The sequence below is a fragment of the Rhipicephalus microplus genome, chromosome 2 (assembly GCF_043290135.1).
Source record: "Rhipicephalus microplus isolate Deutch F79 chromosome 2, USDA_Rmic, whole genome shotgun sequence".
NCBI lineage: Eukaryota > Metazoa > Arthropoda > Arachnida > Ixodida > Ixodidae > Rhipicephalus > Rhipicephalus microplus.
This window is the reverse complement of record NC_134701.1, coordinates 5405422-5430724: the sequence shown is the minus strand read 5'-3', so window position 1 is coordinate 5430724 and position 25303 is coordinate 5405422.

Sequence of the window (25303 nt, the reverse complement as noted above, 5' to 3'; positions counted from 1 at the left end):
ACGGAGACAGTCCTGCTCCACTCTCACCACCATCAGGACATAACTTCAAAGCTATCAGCCCTAAGAAAAAAAAGCAACGCACTACTCCCGGGAAGGCTCAAACCTCCAACCCTTCAGCTAACAGCCGATCGCATAGCCAATTGCGCCACGGAGACAGTCGTGCTCCACTCTTACCACCATCAGAACATATCTTCAAAGCTATCAGCCCAAACAAAAAAAAGCGCCGCACCACCACCGGGTGGGCTCGTACCTCCAACCTTTCGATTAAAAGCAGATCGCGCTAGCCAATTGCGCCACGGAGACGGTCCTGCTCCACTCTCACCACCATCAGAAGATATCTTCAAAGCTATCAGTCCAAAGAAAAAAAAAGCAACACACCACTCCCGGGAGGGCTCGAACCTCCAACCTTTCGGTTAACAGCCGATCGCATAGCCATTTGCGCCACGCAGACAGTCGTGCTCCACTCTCACCACCATCAGAACATTTCTTCAGAGCTATCAGCCCAAAGTAAAAAAAGCGCTGTACCACCACCGGGTGCGCTCGTACCTCCAACCTTTCGGTTAACAGCCGATCGCGCTAGCAAATTGCGCCACGGAGACAGTCGTGCTCCTCTCTCACCACCATAAGAACATATCTTCAATGTTATCAGCCCACAGAAAGAAAAGCGCCGCACCACCACCGGGTGGGCTCGAACCTCCAACCATTCGGTTAACAGCCGATCGCGCTAGCCAATTGCGCCACGGAGACAGTCCTGCTCCACACTCATCACCATCAGAACATATTTTCAAAGCTATCAGCCCAAAATAAAAAAAAAGCAACTCACCACTCCCGGGAGGGCTCGAACCTCAACCTTTCGGTTAACAGCCGATCGCGCTAGCCAATTGCGCCACGGAGACAGTCGTGCTCCACTCTCAGCACCATCAGAACATATCTTCAAAGCTATCAGCCCAAAGACAAAAAAAGTGCCGCACCACCACCGGGTGGGCTCGTACATCCAACCTTTCTATTAACAGCCGATCGCGCTAGCCAATTGCGCCACGGAAACAGTCCTGCTCCACTCTCACCACCATCAGAACATTTCTTCAAAGATATCAGCTCAAAGAAAAAAAAGCAACACACCAACACCGGATGGGCTCGTACCTCCAACCTTTCAGTTAACAGCCGATCGAATAGCCAATTGCGCCACGGAGATAGTCGTGCTCCACTATCACCACCATCAGAACATATTTTCAAAGCTATCAGCCGAAAGAAAAAAAAGCGCCGCACCACCACCGGGTGGGCTCGTACCTCCAACCTTTCGGTTAACAGCCGACCGCGCTAGCTAATTGCGCCACGGAGACAGTCCTGCTCCACTCTCACCACCTACAGAACATATCTTCAAAGCTATCAGCCCAAAGATTAAAAAGCAACACACCACTCCAGGGAGGGCTCGAACCTCCAACCATTCAGTTAACAGCCGATCGCATAGCCGATTGCGGCACGGAGACAGTCGTGCTTCACTTTCACCACCGTCAGAAGATTTCTTCAAAGCTATCAGTCCAAAGAAAAAAAAGCGCCGCACCTCCACCGGGTGGGCTCGTACCTCCAACCTTTCGGTTAACAGCCGATCGCGCTAGCCAATTGTGCCACGGAGACAGTCCTGCTCCACACTCACGACCATCAGAACATATTTTCAAAGCTATCAGCCCAAAATAAAAAAAGCAACTCACCACTCCCGGGAGGGCTCGAAACTCCAACCTTTCGGTTAACAGCCGATCGCGCTAGCCAATTGCGCCACGGAGACAGTCGTGCTCCAATCTCACCACCATCAGAACATATCTTCAAAGCTATCAGCCCAAAGACAAAAAAGCACCGCACCACCAACGGGTGGGCTCGTACATCCAACCTTTCTGTTAACAGCCGATCGCGCTAGCCAATTGCGCCACGGTGACAGTCCTGCTCCACTCTCACCACCATCAGAACATTTCTTCAAAGCTATCAGCTCAAAGAAAAAAAAGCAACACAACACCACCGGATGGGCTCGTACCTCCAACCTTTCAGTTAACAGCCGATCGAATAGCCAATTTCGCCACGGAGACAGTCGTGCTCCACTCTCATCACCATCAGAACATATTTTCAAAGCTAACAGCCCAAAGAAAAAAAAGCGCCGCACCACCACCGGGTGGGCTCGTACCTCCAACCTTTCGCTTAACAGCCGATCGCGCTAGCTAATTGCGCCACGGAGACAGTCCTGCTCCACTCTCACTACCATCACAACATATCTTCAAAGCTATCAGCCCAAAGAATAAAAAGCAACACACCACTCCCGGGAGGGCTCGAACCTCGAACCTTTCAGTTAACAGCCGATCGCATAGCCGATTGCGGCACGGAGACAGTCGTGCTTCACTTTCACCACCTTCAGAAGATTTCTTCAGAGCTATCAGCCCAAAGAAAAAAAAGCGCCGCACCACCACCGGATCGGCTCATACCTCCAACCTTTCGGTTAACAGCCGATCGCGCTAGCCAATTGCGCCACGGAGATAGTCCTGCTCCACACTCACCACCATCAGAACATATTTTCAAAGCTATCAGCCCAAAGTAAAAAAAAGCAACTCACCACTCCCGGGAGGGCTCGAACCTCCAACCTTTCGGTTAACAGCCGATCGCGCTAGCCAATTGCGCCACGGCGACAGTCGTGCTCCACTCTCACCACCATCAGAACATATCTTCAAAGCTATCAGCCCAAAGACAAAAAAGCACCGCACCACCACCGGGTGGGCTCGTACATCCAACTTTTCTGTTAACAGCCGATCGCGCTAGCCAATTGCGCCACGGAGACAGTCCTGCTCCACTCTCACCACCATCAGAATATTTCTTCAAAGATATCAGCTCAAAGAAAAAAAAAGCAACACACCAACAATGGATGGGCTCGTACGTCCAGCCTTTCAGTTAACAGCCGATCGAATAGCCAATTGCGCCACGGAGACAGTCGTGCTCCACTATCACCACCATCAGAACATTTTCAAAGCTATCAGCCCAAAGAAAAAAAAGCGCCGCACCACCACCGGGTTGGCTCGTACCTCCAACCTTTCGGTTAACAGCCGATCGCGCTAGCTAATTGCGCCACGGAGACAGTCCTGCTCCACTCTCACCACCTACAGAACATATCTTCAAAGCTATCAGCCCAAAGAATAAAAAGCAACACACCACTCTCGGGAGGGCTCGAACCTCCAACCTTTCAGTTAACAGCCGATCGCATAGCCGATTGCGGCACGGAGACAGTCGTGCTTCACTTTCACCACCGTAAGAAGATTTCTTCAGAGCTATCAGCCCAAAGAAAAAAAAGCGCCGCACCACCACCGGGTCGGCTCGTACCTCCAACCTTTCGGTTAACAGCCGATTGCGCTAGCCAATTGCGCCACGGAGACAGTCGTGCTCCACTCTCACCACCATCAGAACATATCTTCAAAGCTATCAGCCCAAAGAAAAGAAAGCGCCGCACCACCACCGGGTGTGCTCGTACCTCCAACGTTTCGATTAAACGCCGATTACGCTAGCCAATTGCGCCACGGAGACAGTCGTGCTCTACTCTCACCACCATCAGAACATATCTTCAAAGCTATCCGCAAAAAGAAAAAAAAGCGCCGCACCTCCACTGCGTGGGCTCGAACCTGCAACCTTTCGGTTAACAGCCGATCGCGCTAGCCAATTGCGCCACGGAGACAGTCGTGATCCACTCTCACAACCATCAGAACATTTCTTCAAAGTTATCAGCCCAAAGAAATAAAAGCACCGCACCTCCACTGCGTGGGCTCGTACCTCCACCCCTTCGGTTAACAGCCGATCGCGCTAACCAATTGCGCCACGGAGACAGTCCTGCTCCACTCTCACCACCATCAGAACATAACTTCAAAGCTATCAGCCCTAAGAAAAAAAAGCAACGCACTACTCCCGGGAAGGCTCAAACCTCCAACCCTTCAGCTAACAGCCGATCGCATAGCCAATTGCGCCACGGAGACAGTCGTGCTCCACTCTTACCACCATCAGAACATATCTTCAAAGCTATCAACCCAAAGAAAAAAAAGCGCCGCACCACCACCGGGTGGGCTCGTACCTCCAACCTTTCGATTAAAAGCAGATCGCGCTAGCCAATTGCGCCACGGAGACGGTCCTGCTCCACTCTCACCACCATCAGAAGATATCTTCAAAGCTATCAGTCCAAAGAAAAAAAAGCAACACACCACTCCCGGGAGGGTTCTCACCTCCAACCTTTCGGTTAACATCCGATCGCATAGCCAATTGCGCCACGCAGACAGTCGTGCTCCACTCTCACCACCATCAGAACATTTCTTCAGAGCTATCAGCCCAAAGTAAAAAAAGCGCTGTACCACCACCGGGTGCGCTCGTACCTCCAACCTTTCAGTTAACAGCCGATCGCGCTAGCAAATTGCGCCACGGAGACAGTCGTGCTCCTCTCTCACCACCATAAGAACATATCTTCAAAGTTATCAGCCCACAGAAAAAAAAGCGCCGCACCACCACCTGGTCGGCTCATACCTCCAACCTTTCGGTTAACAGCCGATCGCGCTAGCCAATTGCGCCACGGAGATAGTCCTGCTCCACACTCACCACCATCAGAACATATTTTCAAAGCTATCAGCCCAAAATAAAAAAACGCAACTCACCACTCCCGGGAGGGCTCGAACCTCCAACCTTTCGGTTAACAGCCGATCGCATAGCCAATTGCGCCACGCAGACAGTCGTGCTGCACTCTCACCACCATCAGAACATTTCTTCAGAGCTATCAGCCCAAAGTAAAAAAAGCGCTGTACCACCACCGGGTGCGCTCGTACCTCCAACCTTTCGGTTAACAGCCGATCGCGCTAGCAAATTGCGCCACGGAAACAGTCGTGCTCCTCTCTCACCACCATAAGAACATATCTTCAATGTTATCAGCCCACAGAAAAAGAAGCGCCCCACCACCACCGGGTGGGCTCGAACCTCCAACCATTCGGTTAACAGCCGATCGCGCTAGCCAATTGCGCCACGGAGACAGTCCTGCTCCACACTCACCACCATCAGAACATATTTTCAAAGCTATCAGCCCAAAATAAAAAAAAGCAACTCACCACTCCCGGGAGGGCTCGAACCTCCAACCTTTCGGTTAACAGCCGATCGCGCTAGCCAATTGCGCCACGGAGACAGTCGTGCTCCACTCTCAGCACCATCAGAACATATCTTCAAAGCTATCAGCCCAAAGACAAAAAAGCGCCGCACCACCACCGGGTGGGCTCGAACCTCCAACCTTTCTATTAACAGCCGATCGCGCTAGCCAATTGCGCCGCGGAAACAGTCCTGCTCCACTCTCACCACCATCAGAACATTTCTTCAAAGATATCAGCTCAAAGAAAAAAAAGCAACACACCAACACCGGATGGGCTCGTACCTCCAACCTTTCAGTTAACAGCCGATCGAATAGCCAATTGCGCCACGGAGACAGTCGTGCTCCACTATCACCACCATCAGAACATATTTTCAAAGCTATCAGCCGAAAGAAAAAAAAGCGCCGCACCACCACCGGGTGGGCTCGTACCTCCAACCTTTCGGTTAACAGCCGACCGCGCTAGCTAATTGCGCCACGGAGACAGTCCTGCTCCACTCTCACACCTACAGAACATATCTTCAAAGCTATCAGCCCAAAGAATAAAAAGCAACACACCACTCCAGGCAGGGCTCGAACCTCCAACCTTTCAGTTAACAGCCGATCGCATAGCCGATTGCGGCACGGAGACAGTCGTGCTTCACTTTCACCACCGTCAGAAGATTTCTTCTGAGCTATCAGTCCAAAGAAAAAAAAGCGCCGCGCCTCCACCGGGTGGGCTCGTACCTCCAACCTTTCGGTTAACAGCCGATCGCGCTAGCCAATTGTGCCACGGAGACAGTCCTGCTCCACACTCACGACCATCAGAACATATTTTCAAAGCTATCAGCCCAAAATAAAAAAAGCAACTCACCACTCCCGGGAGGGCTCGAACCTCCAACCTTTCGGTTAACAGCCGATCGCGCTAGCCAATTGCGCCACGGAGACAGTCGTGCTCCACTCTCATCACCATCAGAACATATTTTCAAAGCTAACAGCCCAAAGAAAAAAAAGCGCCGCACCACCACCGGGTGGGCTCGTACCTCCAACCTTTCGGTTAACAGCCGATCGCGCTAGCTAATTGCGCCACGGAGACAGTCCTGCTCCACTCTCACCACCATCAGAACATATTTTCAAAGCTATCAGCCCAAAGAAAAAAAAGCAACAAACCACTCGCGGGAGGGCTCCAACCTCCAATCTTTCAGTTAACAGCCGATCGCATAGCCAATTGCGCCACGAAGACAGTCGTGCTCCACTCTCACCACCATCAAAACATATCTTCAAAGCTATCAGTCCGAAGAAAAGAAAGCACCGCACCTCCACCGGGTGGGCTCGTACCTCCAACCTTTCGGTTAACAGCCGATCGCGCTAGCCAATTGCGTCACGGAGACAGTCCTGCTTCACACTCACCACCATCAAAACATATTTTCAAAGCTATCAGCCCAAAAAAAAGCAACAAACCACTCCCGGGAGGGCTCCAACCTCCAACCTTTCAGTTAACAGCCGATCGCGATAGCCAAGTGCGCCACGGAGACAGTCCTGCTCCACTCTCACCACTATCAGAACATATCTTCAAAGCTATCAGCCCAAAGAAAAAAAAAGCAACACACCACTTCCGGGAGGGCTCGAACATCCAACCTTTCGGTTAACAGCCGATCGCTCTAGCCAATTGCGCCACGGAAACAGTCGTTCTCCACTCTCACCACCATCAGAACATATCTTCAAAGCTATCAGCCCAAAGAAAAAAAAGTGCCGCACCTCCACCGGGTGGGCTCGTACCTCCAACCCTTCGGTTAACAGCCGATCGCGGTAGCCAATTCCGCCACGAAGACAGTCCTGCTCCACTCTCACCACCATCAGAACATATCTTCAAAGCTATCAGCCCAAAGAAAAAAAGCAACACACCACTCCCGGGAGGGCTCGAATATCCAACCTTTCAGTTACCAGCCGATCGAATAGCCAATTGCGCCACGGAGGTAGTCGTGCTCCACTCTCACCACCATCAGAACATATCTTTAAAGCTATCAGCCCAAAGAAAAAAAAGCGCCACACCACCACCAGGTGGGCTCGTCCTTCCAACCTTTCGTTTAACAGCCAATCGCGCCAACCAATTGCGCCACGGAGACAGTCGTGCTCCACTCTCACCACCATCAGAACATTTCTTCAAAGTTATCAGCCCAAAGAAATAAAAGCACCGCACCACCACTGCGTGGGCTCGAACCTCCAACCTTTCGGTTAACAGCCGATCACGCTAGCCAATTGCGCCACGAAGACAGCCGTGCTCCACTCTCGCCACCGTCAGTACATAACTTCAAAGCTATCAGCCCAAAGAAAAAAAAGCGCCGCACCACCACCGGTGGGCTCGTACCTCCACCCCTTCGGTTAACAGCAGATCGCGCTAACTAATTGCGCCACGGAGACAGTCCTGCTCCACTCTCACCACCATCAGAAGATATCTTCAAAGCTATCAGTCCAAAGAAAAAAAGCAACACACCACTCCCGGGAGGGTTCGAACCTCCAACCTTTCGGTTAACAGCCGATCGCATAGCCAATTGCGCCACGCAGACAGTCGTGCTCCACTCTCACCACCGTCAGAACATTTCTTCAGAGCTATCAGCCCAAAGTAAAAAAAGCGCTGCACCACCACCGGGTGCGCTCGTACCTCCAACCTTTCGGTTAACAGCCGATCGCGCTAGCAAATTGCGCCACGGAGACAGTCGTGCTCCTCTCTCACCACCATAAGAACATTTCTTCAAAGATATCAGCTCAAAGAAAAAAAAGCAACACACCAACACCGGATGGGCTCGTACCTCCAACCTTTCAGTTAACAGCCGATCGAATAGCCAATTGCGCCACGGAGACAGTCGTGCTCCACTATCACCACCATCAGAACATATTTTCAAAGCTATCAGCCGAAAGAAAAAAAAAAGCGCCGCACCACCACCGGGTGGGCTCGTACCTCCAACCTTTCGGTTAACAGCCGACCGCGCTAGCTAATTGCGCCACGGAGACAGTCCTGTCCTGCTCCACTCTCACCACCTACAGAACATATCTTCAAAGCTATCAGCCCAAAGAATAAAAAGCAACACACCACTCCAGCGAGGGCTCGAACCTCCAACCTTTCAGTTAACAGCCGATCGCATAGCCGATTGCGGCACGGAGACAGTCGTGCTTCACTTTCACCACCGTCAGAAGATTTCTTCAAAGCTATCAGTCCAAAGAAAAAAAAGCGCCGCACCTCCACCGGGTGGGCTCGTACCTCCAACCTTTCGGTTAACAGCCGATCGCGCTAGCCAATTGTGCCACGGAGACAGTCCTGCTCCACACTCACGACCATCAGAACATATTTTCAAAGCTATCAGCCCAAAATAAAAAAAGCAACTCACCACTCCCGGGAGGGCTCGAACCTCCAACCTTTCGGTTAACAGCCGATCGCGCTAGCCAATTGCGCCACGGAGACAGTCGTGCTCCACTCTCATCACCATCAGAACATATTTTCAAAGCTAACAGCCCAAAGAAAAAAAAGCGCCGCACCACCACCGGGTGGGCTCGTACCTCCAACCTTTCGGTTAACAGCCGATCGCGCTAGCTAATTGCGCCACGGAGACAGTCCTGCTCCACTCTCACCACCATCAGAACATATTTTCAAAGCTATCAGCCCAAAGAAAAAAAAGCAACAAACCACTCGCGGGAGGGCTCCAACCTCCAACCTTTCAGTTAACAGCCGATCGCATAGCCAATTGCGCCACGAAGACAGTCGTGCTCTACTCTCACCACCATCAGAACATATCTTCAAAGCTATCAGTCCGAAGAAAAGAAAGCACCGCACCTCCACCGGGTGGGCTCGTACCTCCAACCTTTCGGTTAACAGCCGATCGCGCTAGCCAATTGCGTCACGGAGACAGTCCTGCTTCACACTCACCACCATCAGAACATATTTTCAAAGCTATCAGCCCAAAAAAAAGCAACAAACCACTCCCGGGAGGGCTCCAACCTCCAACCTTTCAGTTAACAGCCGATCGCGATAGCCAAGTGCGCCACGGAGACAGTCCTGCTCCACTCTCACCACTATCAGAACATATCTTCAAAGCTATCAGCCCAAAGAAAAAAAAAGCAACACACCACTTCCGGGAGGGCTCGAACATCCAACCTTTCGGTTAACAGCCGATCGCTCTAGCCAATTGCGCCACGGAGACAGTCGTTCTCCACTCTCACCACCATCAGAACATATCTTCAAAGCTATCAGCCCAAAGAAAAAAAAGTGCCGCACCTCCACCGGGTGGGCTCGTACCTCCAACCCTTCGGTTAACAGCCGATCGCGGTAGCCAATTCCGCCACGGAGACAGTCCTGCTCCACTCTCACCACCATCAGAACATATCTTCAAAGCTATCAGCCCAAAGAAAAAAAGCAACACACCACTCCCGGGAGGGCTCGAATATCCAACCTTTCAGTTACCAGCCGATCGAATAGCCAATTGCGCCACGGAGGTAGTCGTGCTCCACTCTCACCACCATCAGAACATATCTTTAAAGCTATCAGCCCAAAGAAAAAAAAGCGCCACACCACCACCAGGTGGGCTCGTCCTTCCAACCTTTCGTTTAACAGCCAATCGCGCCAACCAATTGCGCCACGGAGACAGTCGTGCTCCACTCTCACCACCATCAGAGCATTTCTTCAAAGTTATCAGCCCAAAGAAATAAAAGCACCGCACCACCACTGCGTGGGCTCGAACCTCCAACCTTTCGGTTAACAGCCGATCACGCTAGCCAATTGCGCCACGGAGACAGCCGTGCTCCACTCTCGCCACCGTCAGTACATAACTTCAAAGCTATCAGCCCAAAGAAAAAAAAGCGCCGCACCACCACCGGTGGGCTCGTACCTCCACCCCTTCGGTTAACAGCAGATCGCGCTAACTAATTGCGCCACGGAGACAGTCCTGCTCCACTCTCACCACCATCAGAAGATATCTTCAAAGCTATCAGTCCAAAGAAAAAAAGCAACACACCACTCCCGGGAGGGTTCGAACCTCCAACCTTTCGGTTAACAGCCGATCGCATAGCCAATTGCGCCACGCAGACAGTCGTGCTCCACTCTCACCACCGTCAGAACATTTCTTCAGAGCTATCAGCCCAAAGTAAAAAAAGCGCTGCACCACCACCGGGTGCGCTCGTACCTCCAACCTTTCGGTTAACAGCCGATCGCGCTAGCAAATTGCGCCACGGAGACAGTCGTGCTCCTCTCTCACCACCATAAGAACATTTCTTCAAAGATATCAGCTCAAAGAAAAAAAAGCAACACACCAACACCGGATGGGCTCGTACCTCCAACCTTTCAGTTAACAGCCGATCGAATAGCCAATTGCGCCACGGAGACAGTCGTGCTCCACTATCACCACCATCAGAACATATTTTCAAAGCTATCAGCCGAAAGAAAAAAAAGCGCCGCACCACCACCGGGTGGGCTCGTACCTCCAACCTTTCGGTTAACAGCCGACCGCGCTAGCTAATTGCGCCACGGAGACAGTCCTGTCCTTCTCCACTCTCACCACCTACAGAACATATCTTCAAAGCTATCAGCCCAAAGAATAAAAAGCAACACACCACTCCAGCGAGGGCTCGAAACTCCAACCTTTCAGTTAACAGCCGATCGCATAGCCGATTGCGGCACGGAGACAGTCGTGCTTCACTTTCACCACCGTCAGAAGATTTCTTCAAAGCTATCAGTCCAAAGAAAAAAAAGCGCCGCACCTCCACCGGGTGGGCTCGTACCTCCAACCTTTCGGTTAACAGCCGATCGCGCTAGCCAATTGTGCCATGGAGACAGTCCTGCTCCACACTCACGACCATCAGAACATATTTTCAAAGCTATCAGCCCAAAATAAAAAAAGCAACTCACCACTCCCGGGAGGGCTCGAACCTCCAACCTTTCGGTTAACAGCCGATCGCGCTAGCCAATTGCGCCACGGAGACAGTCGTGCTCCAATCTCACCACCATCAGAACATATCTTCAAAGCTATCAGCCCAAAGACAAAAAAGCACCGCACCACCAACTGGTGGGCTCGTGCATCCAACCTTTCTGTTAACAGCCGATCGCGCTAGCCAATTGCGCCATGGTGACAGTCCTGCTCCACTCTCACCACCATCAGAACATTTCTTCAAAGCTATCAGCTCAAAGAAAAAAAAGCAACACAACACCACCGGATGGGCTCGTACCTCCAACCTTTCAGTTAACAGCCGATCGAATAGCCAATTGCGCCACGGAGACAGTCGTGCTCCACTATCACCACCATCAGAACATATTTTCAAAGCTATCAGCCGAAAGAAAAAAAAGCGCCGCACCACCACCGGGTGGGCTCGTACCTCCAACCTTTCGGTTAACAGCCGACCGCGCTAGCTAATTGCGCCACGGAGACAGTCCTGCTCCACTCTCACCACCTACAGAACATATCTTCAAAGCTATCAGCCCAAAGAATAAAAAGCAACACACCACTCCAGGGAGGACTCGAACCTCCAACCTTTCAGTTAACAGCCGATCGCATAGCCGATTGCGGCACGGAGACAGTCGTGCTTCACTTTCACCACCGTCAGAAGATTTCTTCAAAGCTATCAGTCCAAAGAAAAAAAGCGCCGCACCTCCACCGGGTGGGCTCGTACCTCCACCGGGTGGGCTCGTACCTCCAACCTTTCGGTTAACAGCCGATCGCGCTAGCCAATTGTGCCACGGAGACAGTCCTGCTCCACACTCACGCCCATCAGAACTTATTTTCAAAGCTATCAGCCCAAAATAAAAAAAGCAACTCACCACTTCCGTGAGGGCTTGAACCTCCAACCTTTCGGTTAACAGCCGATCGCGCTAGCCAATTGCGCTACGGAGACAGCCGTGCTCCACTCTCGCCACCGTCAGTACATATCTTCAAAGCTATCAGCCCAAAGAAAAAAAAGCGCCGCACCACCACCGGTGGGCTCGTACCTCCACCCCTTCGGTTAACAGCAGATCGCGCTAACTAATTGCGCCACGGAGACAGTCCTGCTCCACTCTCACCACCATCAGAAGATATCTTCAAAGCTATCAGTCCAAAGAAAAAAAGCAACACACCACTCCCGGGAGGGTTCGAACCTCCAACCTTTCGGTTAACAGCCGATCGCATAGCCAATTGCGCCACGCAGACAGTCGTGCTCCACTCTCACCACCGTCAGAACATTTCTTCAGAGCTATCAGCCCAAAGTAAAAAAAGCGCTGCACCACCACCGGGTGCGCTCGTACCTCCAACCTTTCGGTTAACAGCCGATCGCGCTAGCAAATTGCGCCACGGAGACAGTCGTGCTCCTCTCTCACCACCATAAGAACATATCTTCAAAGTTATCAGCCCAAAGAAAAAAAAGCGCCGCACCACCACCGGGTGGGCTCGTACATCCAAACTTTCTATTAACAGCCGATCGCGCTAGCCAATTGCGCCACGGAAACAGTCCTGCTCCACTCTCACCACCATCAGAACATTTCTTCAAAGATATCAGCTCAAAGAAAAAAAAGCAACACACCAACACCGGATGGGCTCGTACCTCCAACCTTTCAGTTAACAGCCGATCGAATAGCCAATTGCGCCACGGAGACAGTCGTGCTCCACTATCACCACCATCAGAACATATTTTCAAAGCTATCAGCCGAAAGAAAAAAAAGCGCCGCACCACCACCGGGTGGGCTCGTACCTCCAACCTTTCGGTTAACAGCCGACCGCGCTAGCTAATTGCGCCACGGAGACAGTCCTGTCCTGCTCCACTCTCACCACCTACAGAACATATCTTCAAAGCTATCAGCCCAAAGAATAAAAAGCAACACACCACTCCAGCGAGGGCTCGAACCTCCAACCTTTCAGTTAACAGCCGATCGCATAGCCGATTGCGGCACGGAGACAGTCGTGCTTCACTTTCACCACCGTCAGAAGATTTCTTCAAAGCTATCAGTCCAAACAAAAAAAAGCGCCGCACCTCCACCGGGTGGGCTCGTACCTCCAACCTTTCGGTTAACAGCCGATCGCGCTAGCCAATTGTGCCACGGAGACAGTCCTGCTCCACACTCACGACCATCAGAACATATTTTCAAAGCTATCAGCCCAAAATAAAAAAAGCAACTCACCACTCCCGGGAGGGCTCGAACCTCCAACCTTTCGGTTAACAGCCGATCGCGCTAGCCAATTGCGCCACGGAGACAGTCGTGCTCCAATCTCACCACCATCAGAACATATCTTCAAAGCTATCAGCCCAAAGACAAAAAAGCACCGCACCACCAACGGACGGGCTCGTACATCCAACCTTTCTGTTAACAGCCGATCGCGCTAGCCAATTGCGCCACGGTGACAGTCCTGCTCCACTCTCACCACCATCAGAACATTTCTTCAAAGCTATCAGCTCAAAGAAAAAAAAGCAACACAACACCACCGGATGGGCTCGTACCTCCAACCTTTCAGTTAACAGCCGATCGAATAGCCAATTTCGCCACGGAGATAGTCGTGCTCCACTCTCATCACCATCAGAACATATTTTCAAAGCTAACAGCCCAAAGAAAAAAAAGCGCCGCACCACCACCGGGTGGGCTCGTACCTCCAACCTTTCGGTTAACAGCCGATCGCGCTAGCTAATTGCGCCACGGAGACAGTCCTGCTCCACTCTCACCACCATCAGAACATATCTTCAAAGCTATCAGCCCAAAGAATAAAAAGCAACACACCACTCCCGGGAGGGCTCGAACCTCCAACCTTTCAGTTAACAGCCGATCGCATAGCCGATTGCGGCACGGAGACAGTCGTGCTGCACTCTCACCACCATCAGAACATTTCTTCAGAGCTATCAGCCCAAAGTAAAAAAAGCGCTGTACCACCACCGGGTTCGCTCGTACCTCCAACCTTTCGGTTAACAGCCGATCGCGCTAGCAAATTGCGCCACGGAGACAGTCGTGCTCCTCTCTCACCACCATAAGAACATATCTTCAATGTTATCAGCCCACAGAAAAAAAAGCGCCGCACCACCACCGGGTGGGCTCGAACCTCCAACCATTCGGTTAACAGCCGATCGCGCTAGCCAATTGCGCCACGGAGACAGTCCTGCTCCACACTCACCACCATCAGAACATATTTTCAAAGCTATCAGCCCAAAATAAAAAAAAGCAACTCACCACTCCCGGGAGGGCTCGAACCTCCAACCTTTCGGTTAACAGCCGATCGCGCTAGCCAATTGCGCCACGGAGACAGTCGTGCTCCACTCTCAGCACCATCAGAACATATCTTCAAAGCTATCAGCCCAAAGACAAAAAAGCGCCGCACCACCACCGGGTGGGCTCGTACATCCAACCTTTCTATTAACAGCCGATCGCGCTAGCCAATTGCGCCACGGAAACAGTCCTGCTCCACTCGCACCACCATCAGAACATTTCTTCAAAGATATCAGCTCAAAGAAAAAAAGCAACACACCAACACCGGATGGGCTCGTACCTCCAACCTTTCAGTTAACAGCCGATCGAATAGCCAATTGCGCCACGGAGACAGTCGTGCTCCACTATCACCACCATCAGAACATATTTTCAAAGCTATCAGCCGAAAGAAAAAAAAGCGCCGCACCACCACCGGGTGGGCTCGTACCTCCAACCTTTCGGTTAACAGCCGACCGCGCTAGCTAAATGCGCCACGGAGACAGTCCTGCTCCACTCTCACCACCTACAGAACATATCTTCAAAGCTATCAGCCCAAAGAATAAAAAGCAACACACCACTCCAGGGAGGGCTCGAACCTCCAACCTTTCAGTTAACAGCCGATCGCATAGCCGATTGCGGCACGGAGACAGTCGTGCTTCACTTTCACCACCGTCAGAAGATTTCTTCAAAGCTATCAGTCCAAAAAAAAAAAGCGCCGCACCTACACCGGGTGGGCTCGTACCTCCACCGGGTGGGCTCGTACCTCCACCGGGTGGGCTCGTACCTCAAACCTTTCGGTTAACAGCCGATCGCGCTAGCCAATTGTGCCACGGAGACAGTCCTGCTCCACACTCACGACCATCAGAACTTATTTTCAAAGCTATCAGCCCAAAATAAAAAAAGCAACTCACCACTCCCGGGAGGGCTCGAACCTCCAACCTTTCGGTTAACAGCCGATCGCGCTAGCCAATTGCGCCACGGAGACAGTCGTGCTCCACTCTCATCACCATCAGAACATATTTTCAAAGCTAACAGCCCAAAGAAAAAAAAGCGCCGCACCACCACCGGGTGGGCTCGTACCTCCAACCTTTCGGTTAACAGCCGATCGCGCTAGCTAATTGCGCCACGGAGACAGTCCTGCTCCACTCTCACCACCATCAGAACATATTTTCAAAGCTATCAGCCCAAAATAAAAAAAAAGCAACTCACCACTCCCGGGAGGGCTCGAACCTCCAACCTTTCGGTTAACAGCCGATCGCGCTTGCCAATTGCGCCACGGAGACAGTCGTGCTCCACTCTCACCACCATCAGAACATATCTTCAAAGCTATCAGCCCAAAGACAAAAAAGCACCGCACCACCACCGGGTGGGCTCGTACATCCAACCTTTCTGTTAACAGCCGATCGCGCTAGCCAATTGCGCCACGGAGACAGTCCTGCTCCACTCTCACCACCATCAGAATATTTCTTCAAAGATATCAGCTCAAAGAAAAAAAAGCAACACACCAACACCGGATGGGCTCGTACCTCCAACCTTTCAGTTAACAGACGATCGAATAGCCAATTGCGCCACGGAGACAGTCGTGCTCCACTATCACCACCATCAGAACATTTTCAAAGCTATCAGCCCAAAGAAAAAAAAGCGCCGCACCACCACCGGGTTGGCTCGTACCTCCAACCTTTCGGTTAACAGCCGATCGCGCTAGCTAATTGCGCCACGGAGACAGTCCTGCTCCACTCTCACCACCTACAGAACATATCTTCGAAGCTATCAGCCCAAAGAATAAAAAGCAACACACCACTCCCGGGAGGGCTCGAACCTCCAACCTTTCAGTTAACAGCCGATCGCATAGCCGATTGCGGCACGGAGACAGTCGTGCTTCACTGTCACCACCTTCAGTAGATTTCTTCAGAGCTATCAGCCCAAAGAAAAAAAAGCGCCGCACCACCACCGGATCGGCTCATACCTCCAAACTTTCGGTTAACAGCCGATAGCGCTAGCCAATTGCGCCACGGAGATAGTCCTGCTCCACACTCACCACCATCAGAACATATTTTCAAAGCTATCAGCCCAAAATAAAAAAAAGCAACTCACCACTCCCGGGAGGGCTCGAACCTCCAACCTTTCGGTTAACAGCCGATCGCGCTTGCCAATTGCGCCACGGAGACAGTCGTGCTCCACTCTCACCACCATCAGAACATATCTTCAAAGCTATCAGTCCAAAGAATAAAAAGCAACACACCACTCCAGCGAGGGCTCGAACCTCCAACCTTTCAGTTAACAGCCGATCGCATAGCCAATTGCGCCACGGAGACAGTCGTGCTCCAATCTCACCACCATCAGAACATATCTTCAAAGCTATCAGCCCAAAGACAAAAAAGCACCGCACCACCAACGGGTGGGCTCGTACATCCAACCTTTCTGTTAACAGCCGATCGCGCTAGCCAATTGCGCCACGGTGACAGTCCTGCTCCACTCTCACCACCATCAGAACATTTCTTCAAAGCTATCAGCTCAAAGAAAAAAAAGCAACACAACACCACCGGATGGGCTCGTACCTCCAACCTTTCAGTTAACAGCCGATCGAATAGCCAATTTCGCCACGGAGACAGTCGTGCTCCACTCTCATCACCATCAGAACATATTTTCAAAGCTAACACCCCAAAGAAAAAAAAGCGCCGCACCACCACCGGGTGGGCTCGTACCTCCAACCTTTCGGTTAACAGCCGATCGCGCTAGCTAATTGCGCCACGGAGACAGTCCTGCTCCACTCTCACCACCATCACAACATATCTTCAAAGCTATCAGCCCAAAGAATAAAAAGCAACACACCACTCCCGGGAGGGCTCGAACCTCCAACCTTTCAGTTAACAGCCGATCGCATAGCCGATTGCGGGACGGAGACACTCGTGCTTCACTTTCACCACCTTCAGAAGATTTCTTCAGAGCTATCAGCCCAAAGAAAAAAAAGCGCCGCACCACCACCGGATCGGCTCATACCTCCAACCTTTCGGTTGACAGCCGATCGCGCTAGCCAATTGCGCCACGGAGATAGTCCTGCTCCACACTCACCACCATCAGAACATATTTTCAAAGCTATCAGCCCAAAGAATAAAAAGCAACACACCACTCCCGGGAGGGCTCGAACCTCCAACCTTTCAGTTAACAGCCGATCGCATAGCCGATTGCGGCACGGAGACAGTCGTGCTTCACTTTCACCACCGTAAGAAGATTTCTTCAGAGCTATCAGCCCAAAGAAAAAAAAGCGCCGCACCACCACCGGGTCGGCTCGTACGTCCAACCTTTCGGTTAACAGCCGATTGCGCTAGCCAATTGCGCCACGGAGACAGTCGTGCTCCACTCTCACCACCATCAGAACATATCTTCAAAGCTATCAGCCCAAAGAACAGAAAGCGCCGCACCACCACCGGGTGTGCTCGTACCTCCAACGTTTCGATTAAAAGCCGATTACGCTAGCCAATTGCGCCACGGAGACAGTCGTGCTCTACTCTCACCACCATCAGAACATATCTTCAAAGCTATCCGCCAAAAGAAAAAAAAGCGCCGCAACACCACCGGGTGGGCTCGTACCTCCAACATTTCGGTTAACAGCCGATCGCGCTAGCCTATTGCGCCACGGAGACAGTCCTTCTCTACACTCACCACCATCAGAACATATTTTCAAAGCTATCAGCCCAAAGAAAAAAAAGCAACAAACCACTCCCGGGAGGGCTCCAACCTCCAACCTTTCAATTAACAGCCGATCGCATAGCCAATTGCGCCACGAAGACAGTCGTGCTCCACTATCACCACCGTAAGAAGATTTCTTCAGAGCTATCAGCCCAAAGAAAAAAAAGCGCCGCAGCACCACCGGGTGGGCTCGAACCTCCTACCTCTTGGTTAACAGCCGATCGCGCTAGCCAATCGCACCACGAAGACAGTCGTGCTCCACTCTCACCACCATCAGAACATATCTTCAAAGCTATCAGTCCAAAGAAAAGAAAGCGCTGCACCTCCACCGGGTGGGCTCGTACCTCCAACCTTTCGGTTAACAGCCGATCGCGGTAGCCAATTGGGTCACGGAGACAGTCCTGCTCTACACTCACCACCATCAGAACATATTTTCAAAGCTATCAGCCCAAAGAAAAAAAAGCAACAAACCACTCCCGGGAGGGCTCCAACCTCCAACCTTTCAGTTAACAGCCGATCGCATAGCCAATTGCGCCACGAAGACGGTCGTGATCCACTCTCACCACCGTCAGAAGATTTCTTCAGAGCTATCAGCCCAAAGGAAAAAAAGCGCCGCACCACTACCGGGTGGGCTCGAACCTCCTACCTCTTGGTTAACAGCCGATCGCGCTAGCCAATCGCACCACGAAGACAGTCGTGCTCCACTCTCACCACCATCAGAACATATCTTCGAAGCTATCAGTCCAAAGAATAAAAAGCAACACACCACTCCAGCGAGGGCTCGAACCTCCAACCTTTCAGTTAACAACCGATCGCATAGCCGATTGCGGCACGGAGACAGTCGTGCTTCACTTTCACCACCGTCAGAAGATTTCTTCAAAGCTATCAGTCCAAAGAAAAAAAAGCGCCGCACCTCCACCGGGTGGGCTCGTACCTCCAACCTTTCGGTTAACAGCCGATCGCGCTAGCCAATTGCGCCACGGTGACAGTCCTGCTCCACTCTCACCACCATCAGAACATTTCTTCAAAGCTATCAGCTCAAAGAAAAAAAAGCAACACAACACCACCGGATGGGCTCGTACCTCCAACCTTTCAGTTAACAGCCGATCGAATAGCCAATTTCGCCACGGAGACAGTCGTGCTCCAATCTCACCACCATCAGAACATATTTTCAAAGCTAACAGCCCAAAGAAAAAAAGCGCCGCACCACCACCGGGTGGGCTCGTACCTCCAACCTTTCGGTTAACAGCCGATCGCGCTAGCTAATTGCGCCACGGAGACAGTCCTGCTCCACTCTCACCACCATCACAACATATCTTCAAAGCTATCAGCCCAAAGAATAAAAAGCAACACACCACTCCCGGGAGGGCTCGAACCTCCAACCTTTCAGTTAACAGTCGATCGCATAGCCGATTGCGGCACGGAGACACTCGTGCTTCACTTTCACCACCTTCAGAAGATTTCTCCAGAGCTATCAGCCCAAAGAAAAAAAAGCGCCGCACCACCACCGGATCGGCTCATACCTCCAACCTTTCGGTTGACAGCCGATCGCGCTAGCCAATTGCGCCACGGAGATAGTCCTGCTCCACACTCACCACCATCAGAACATATTTTCAAAGCTATCAGCCCAAAATAAAAAAAGCAACTCACCACTCCCAGGAGGGCTCGAACCTCCAACCTTTCGGTTAACAGCCGATCGCGCTAGCCAATTGCGCCACGGAGACAGTCGTGCTCCACTCTCACCACCATCAGAACATATCTTCAAAGCTATCAGCCCAAAGACAAAAAAGCACCGCACCACCACCGGGTGGGCTCGTACGTCCAACCTTTCTGTTAGCAGCCGATCGCGCTAGCCAATTGCGCCACGGAGACAGTCCTGCTCCACTCTCACCACCATCAGAATATTTCTTCAAAGATATCAGCTCAAAGAAAAAAAGCAACACACCAACACCGGATGGGCTCGTACCTCCAACCTTTCAGTTAACAGCCGATCGAATAGCCAATTGCGCCACGGAGACAGTCGTGCTCCACTATCACCACCATCAGAACATTTTCAAAGCTATCAGCCCAAAGAAAAAAAAGCGCCGCACCACCACCGGGTTGGCTCGTACCTCCAACCTTTCGGTTAACAGCCGATCGCGCTAGCTAATTGCGCCACGGAGACAGTCCTGCTCCACTCTCACCACCTACAGAACATATCTTCAAAGCTATCAGCCCAAAGAATAAAAAGCAACACACCACTCCCGGGAGGGCTCGAACCTCCAACCTTTCAGTTAACAGCCGATCGCATAGCCGATTGCGGCACGGAGACAGTCGTGCTTCACTTTCACCACCGTAAGAAGATTTCTTCAGAGCTATCAGCCCAAAGAAAAAAAAAGCGCCACACCACCACCGGGTCGGCTCGTACCTCCAACCTTTCGGTTAACAGCCGATTGCGCTAGCCAATTGCGCCACGGAGACAGTCGTGCTCCACTCTCACCACCATCAGAACATATCTTCAAAGCTATCAGCCCAAAGAACAGAAAGCGCCGCACCACCACCGGGTGTGCTCGTACCTCCAACGTTTCGATTAAAAGCCGATTACGCTAGCCAATTGCGCCACGGAGACAGTCGTGCTCTACTCTCACCACCATCAGAACATATCTTCAAAGCTATCAGCCCAAAAAAAAGCAACAAACCACTCCCGGGAGGGCTCCAACCTCCAACCTTTCAGTTAACAGCCGATCGTGGTAGCCAGTTGCGCCACGGAGACAGTCCTGCTCCACTCTCACCACTATCAGAACATATCTTCGAAGCTATCAGCCCAAAATAAAAAAAGCAACTCACCACTCCCAGGAGGGCTCGAACCTCCAACCTTTCGGTTAACAGCCGATCGCGCTAGCCAATTGCGCCACGGAGACAGTCGTGCTCCACTCTCACCACCATCAGAACATATCTTCAAAGCTATCAGCCCAAAGACAAAAAAGCACCGCACCACCACCGGGTGGGCTCGTACCTCCAACATTTCGGTTAACAGCCGATCGCGCTAGCCTATTGCGCCACGGAGACAGTCCTTCTCTACACTCACCACCATCAGAACATATTTTCAAAGCTATCAGCCCAAAGAAAAAAAAGCAACAAACCACTCCCGGGAGGGCTCCAACCTCCAACCTTTCAATTAACAGCCGATCGCATAGCCAATTGCGCCACGAAGACAGTCGTGCTCCACTATCACCACCGTAAGATTTCTTCAGAGCTATCAGCCCAAAGAAAAAAAAGCGCCGCACCACCACCGGGTGGGCTCGAACCTCCTACCTCTTGGTTAACAGCCGATCGCGCTAGCCAATCGCACCACGAAGACAGTCGTGCTCCACTCTCACCACCATCAGAACATATCTTCAAAGCTATCAGTCCAAAGAAAAGAAAGCGCTGCACCTCCACCGGGTGGGCTCGTACCTCCAACCTTTCGGTTAACAGCCGATCGCGGTAGCCAATTGGGTCACGGAGACAGTTCTGCTCTACACTCACCACCATCAGAACATATTTTCAAAGCTATCAGCCCAAAGAAAAAAAAGCAATAAACCACTCCCGGGAGGGCTCCAACCTCCAACCTTTCAGTTAACAGCCGATCGCATAGCCAATTGCGCCACGAAGACGGTCGTGATCCACTCTCACCACCGTCAGAAGATTTCTTCAGAGCTATCAGCCCAAAGGAAAAAAAGCGCCGCACCACTACCGGGTGGGCTCGAACCTCCAACCTCTCGGTTAACAGCCGATCGCGCTAGCCTATCGCGCCACGAAGACAGTCGTGCTCCACTCTCACCACCATCAGAACATATCTTCAAAGCTATCAGTCCGAAGAAAAGAAAGCGCCGCACCTCCACCGGGTGGGCTCGTACCTCAAACCTTTCGGTTAACAGCCGATCGCGCTAGCCAATTGCGTCACGGAGACAGTCCTGCTTCACACTCACCACCATCAGAACATATTTTCAAAGCTATCAGCCCCAAAAAAAGCAACAAACCACTCCCGGGAGGGCTCCAACCTCCAACCTTTCAGTTAACAGCCGATCGTGGTAGCCAGTTGCGCCACGGAGACAGTCCTGCTCCACTCTCACCACTATCAGAACATATCTTCGAAGCTATCAGCCCAAAGAAAAAAAAAGCAACACACCACTCCCGAAGGGCTTGAACATCCAACCTTTCGGTTAACAGCCGATCGCTCTAGCCAATTGCGCCACGGAGACAGTCGTTCTCCACTCTCACCACCATCAGAAGATATCTTCAAAGCTATCAGCCCAAAGAAAAAAAAGTGCCACACCTCCACCGGGTGGGCTCGTACCTCCAACCTTTCGGTTAACAGCCGATCGCGGTAGCCAATTCCGCCACGGAGACAGTCGTGCTCCACTCTCACCACCATCAGAGCATTTCTTCAAAGTTTTCATCCCAAAGAAATAAAAGCACCGCACCACCACTGCGTGGGCTCGAACCTCCAACCTTTCGGTTAACAGCCGATCACGCTAGCCAATTGCGCCACGGAGATAGTCCTGCTCCACACTCACCACCATCAGAACATATTTTCAAAGCTATCAGCCCAAAATAAAAAAAGCAACTCACCACTCCCAGGAGGGCTCGAACCTCCAACCTTTCGGTTAACAGCCGATCGCGCTAGCCAATTGCGCCACGGAGACAGTCGTGCTCCACTCTCACCACCATCAGAACATATCTTCAAAGCTATCAACCCAAAGACAAAAAAGCACCGCACCACCACCGGGTGGGCTCGTACGTCCAACCTTTCTGTTAACAGCCGATCGCGCTAGCCAATTGCGCCACGGAGACAGTCCTGCTCCACTCTCACCACCATCAGAATATTTCTTCAAAGATATCAGCTCAAAGAAAAAAAGCAACACACCAACACCGGATGGGCTCGTACCTCCAACCTTTCAGTTAACAGCCGATCGAATAGCCAATTGCGCCACGGAGACAGTCGTGCTCCACTATCACCACCATCAGAACATTTTCAAAGCTATCAGCCCAAAGAAAAAAAAGCGCCGCACCACCACCGGGTTGGCTCGTACCTCCAACCTTTCGGTTAACAGCCGATCGCGCTAGCTAATTGCGCCACGGAGACAGTCCTGCTCCACTCTCACCACCTACAGAACATATCTTCAAAGCTATCAGCCCAAAGAATAAAAAGCAACACACCACTCCCGGGAGGGCTCGAACCTCCAACCTTTCAGTTAACAGCCGATCGCATAGCCGATTGCGGCACGGAGACACTCGTGCTTCACTTTCACCACCTTCAGAAGATTTCTTCAGAGCTATCAGCCCAAAGAAAAAAAAGCGCCGCACCACCACCGGATCGGCTCATACCTCCAACCTTTCGGTTGACAGCCGATCGCGCTAGCCAATTGCGCCACGGAGATAGTCCTGCTCCACACTCACCTCCATCAGAACATATTTTCAAAGCTATCAGCCCAAAGAATAAAAAGCAACACACCACTCCCGGGAGGGCTCGAACCTCCAACCTTTCAGTTAACAGCCGATCGCATAGCCGATTGCGGCACGGAGACAGTCGTGCTTCACTTTCACCACCGTAAGAAGATTTCTTCAGAGCTATCAGCCCAAAGAAAAAAAAGCGCCGCACCACCACCGGGTCGGCTCGTACGTCCAACCTTTCGGTTAACAGCCGATTGCGCTAGCCAATTGCGCCACGGACACAGTCGTGCTCCACTCTCACCACCATCAGAACATATCTTCAAAGCTATCAGCCCAAAGAACAGAAAGCGCCGCACCACCACCGGGTGTGCTCGTACCTCCAACGTTTCGATTAAAAGCCGATTACGCTAGCCAATTGCGCCACGGAGACAGTCGTGCTCTACTCTCACCACCATCAGAACATATCTTCAAAGCTATCCGCCAAAAGAAAAAAAAGCGCCGCAACACCACCGGGTGGGCTCGTACCTCCAACATTTCGGTTAACAGCCGATCGCGCTAGCCTATTGCGCCACGGAGACAGTCCTTCTCTACACTCACCACCATCAGAACATATTTTCAAAGCTATCAGCCCAAAGAAAAAAAAGCAACAAACCACTCCCGGGAGGGCTCCAACCTCCAACCTTTCAATTAACAGCCGATCGCATAGCCAATTGCGCCACGAAGACAGTCGTGCTCCACTATCACCACCGTAAGAAGATTTCTTCAGAGCTATCAGCCCAAAGAAAAAAAAGCGCCGCAGCACCACCGGGTGGGCTCGAACCTCCTACCTCTTGGTTAACAGCCGATCGCGCTAGCCAATCGCACCACGAAGACAGTCGTGCTCCACTCTCACCACCATCAGAACATATCTTCAAAGCTATCAGTCCAAAGAAAAGAAAGCGCTGCACCTCCACCGGGTGGGCTCGTACCTCCAACCTTTCGGTTAATAGCCGATCGCGGTAGCCAATTGGGTCACGGAGACAGTCCTGCTCTACACTCACCACCATCAGAACATATTTTCAAAGCTATCAGCCCAAAGAAAAAAAAGCAACAAACCACTCCCGGGAGGGCTCCAACCTCCAACCTTTCAGTTAACAGCCGATCGCATAGCCAATTGCGCCACGAAGACGGTCGTGATCCACTCTCACCACCGTCAGAAGATTTCTTCAGAGCTATCAGCCCAAAGGAAAAAAAGCGCCGCACCACTACCGGGTGGGCTCGAACCTCCTACCTCTTGGTTAACAGCCGATCGCGCTAGCCAATCGCACCACGAAGACAGTCGTGCTCCACTCTCACCACCATCAGAACATATCTTCGAAGCTATCAGTCCAAAGAATAAAAAGCAACACACCACTCCAGCGAGGGCTCGAACCTCCAACCTTTCAGTTAACAACCGATCGCATAGCCGATTGCGGCACGGAGACAGTCGTGCTTCACTTTCACCACCGTCAGAAGATTTCTTCAAAGCTATCAGTCCAAAGAAAAAAAAGCGCCGCACCTCCACCGGGTGGGCTCGTACCTCCAACCTTTCGGTTAACAGCCGATCGCGCTAGCCAATTGCGCCACGGTGACAGTCCTGCTCCACTCTCACCACCATCAGAACATTTCTTCAAAGCTATCAGCTCAAAGAAAAAAAAGCAACACAACACCACCGGATGGGCTCATACCTCCAACCTTTCGGTTAACAGCCGATCGCGCTAGCTAATTGCGCCACGGAGACAGTCCTGCTCCACTCTCCCCACCATCACAACATATCTTCAAAGCTATCAGCCCAAAGAATAAAAAGCAACACACCACTCCCGGGAGGGCTCGAACCTCCAACCTTTCAGTTAACAGCCGATCGCATAGCCGATTGC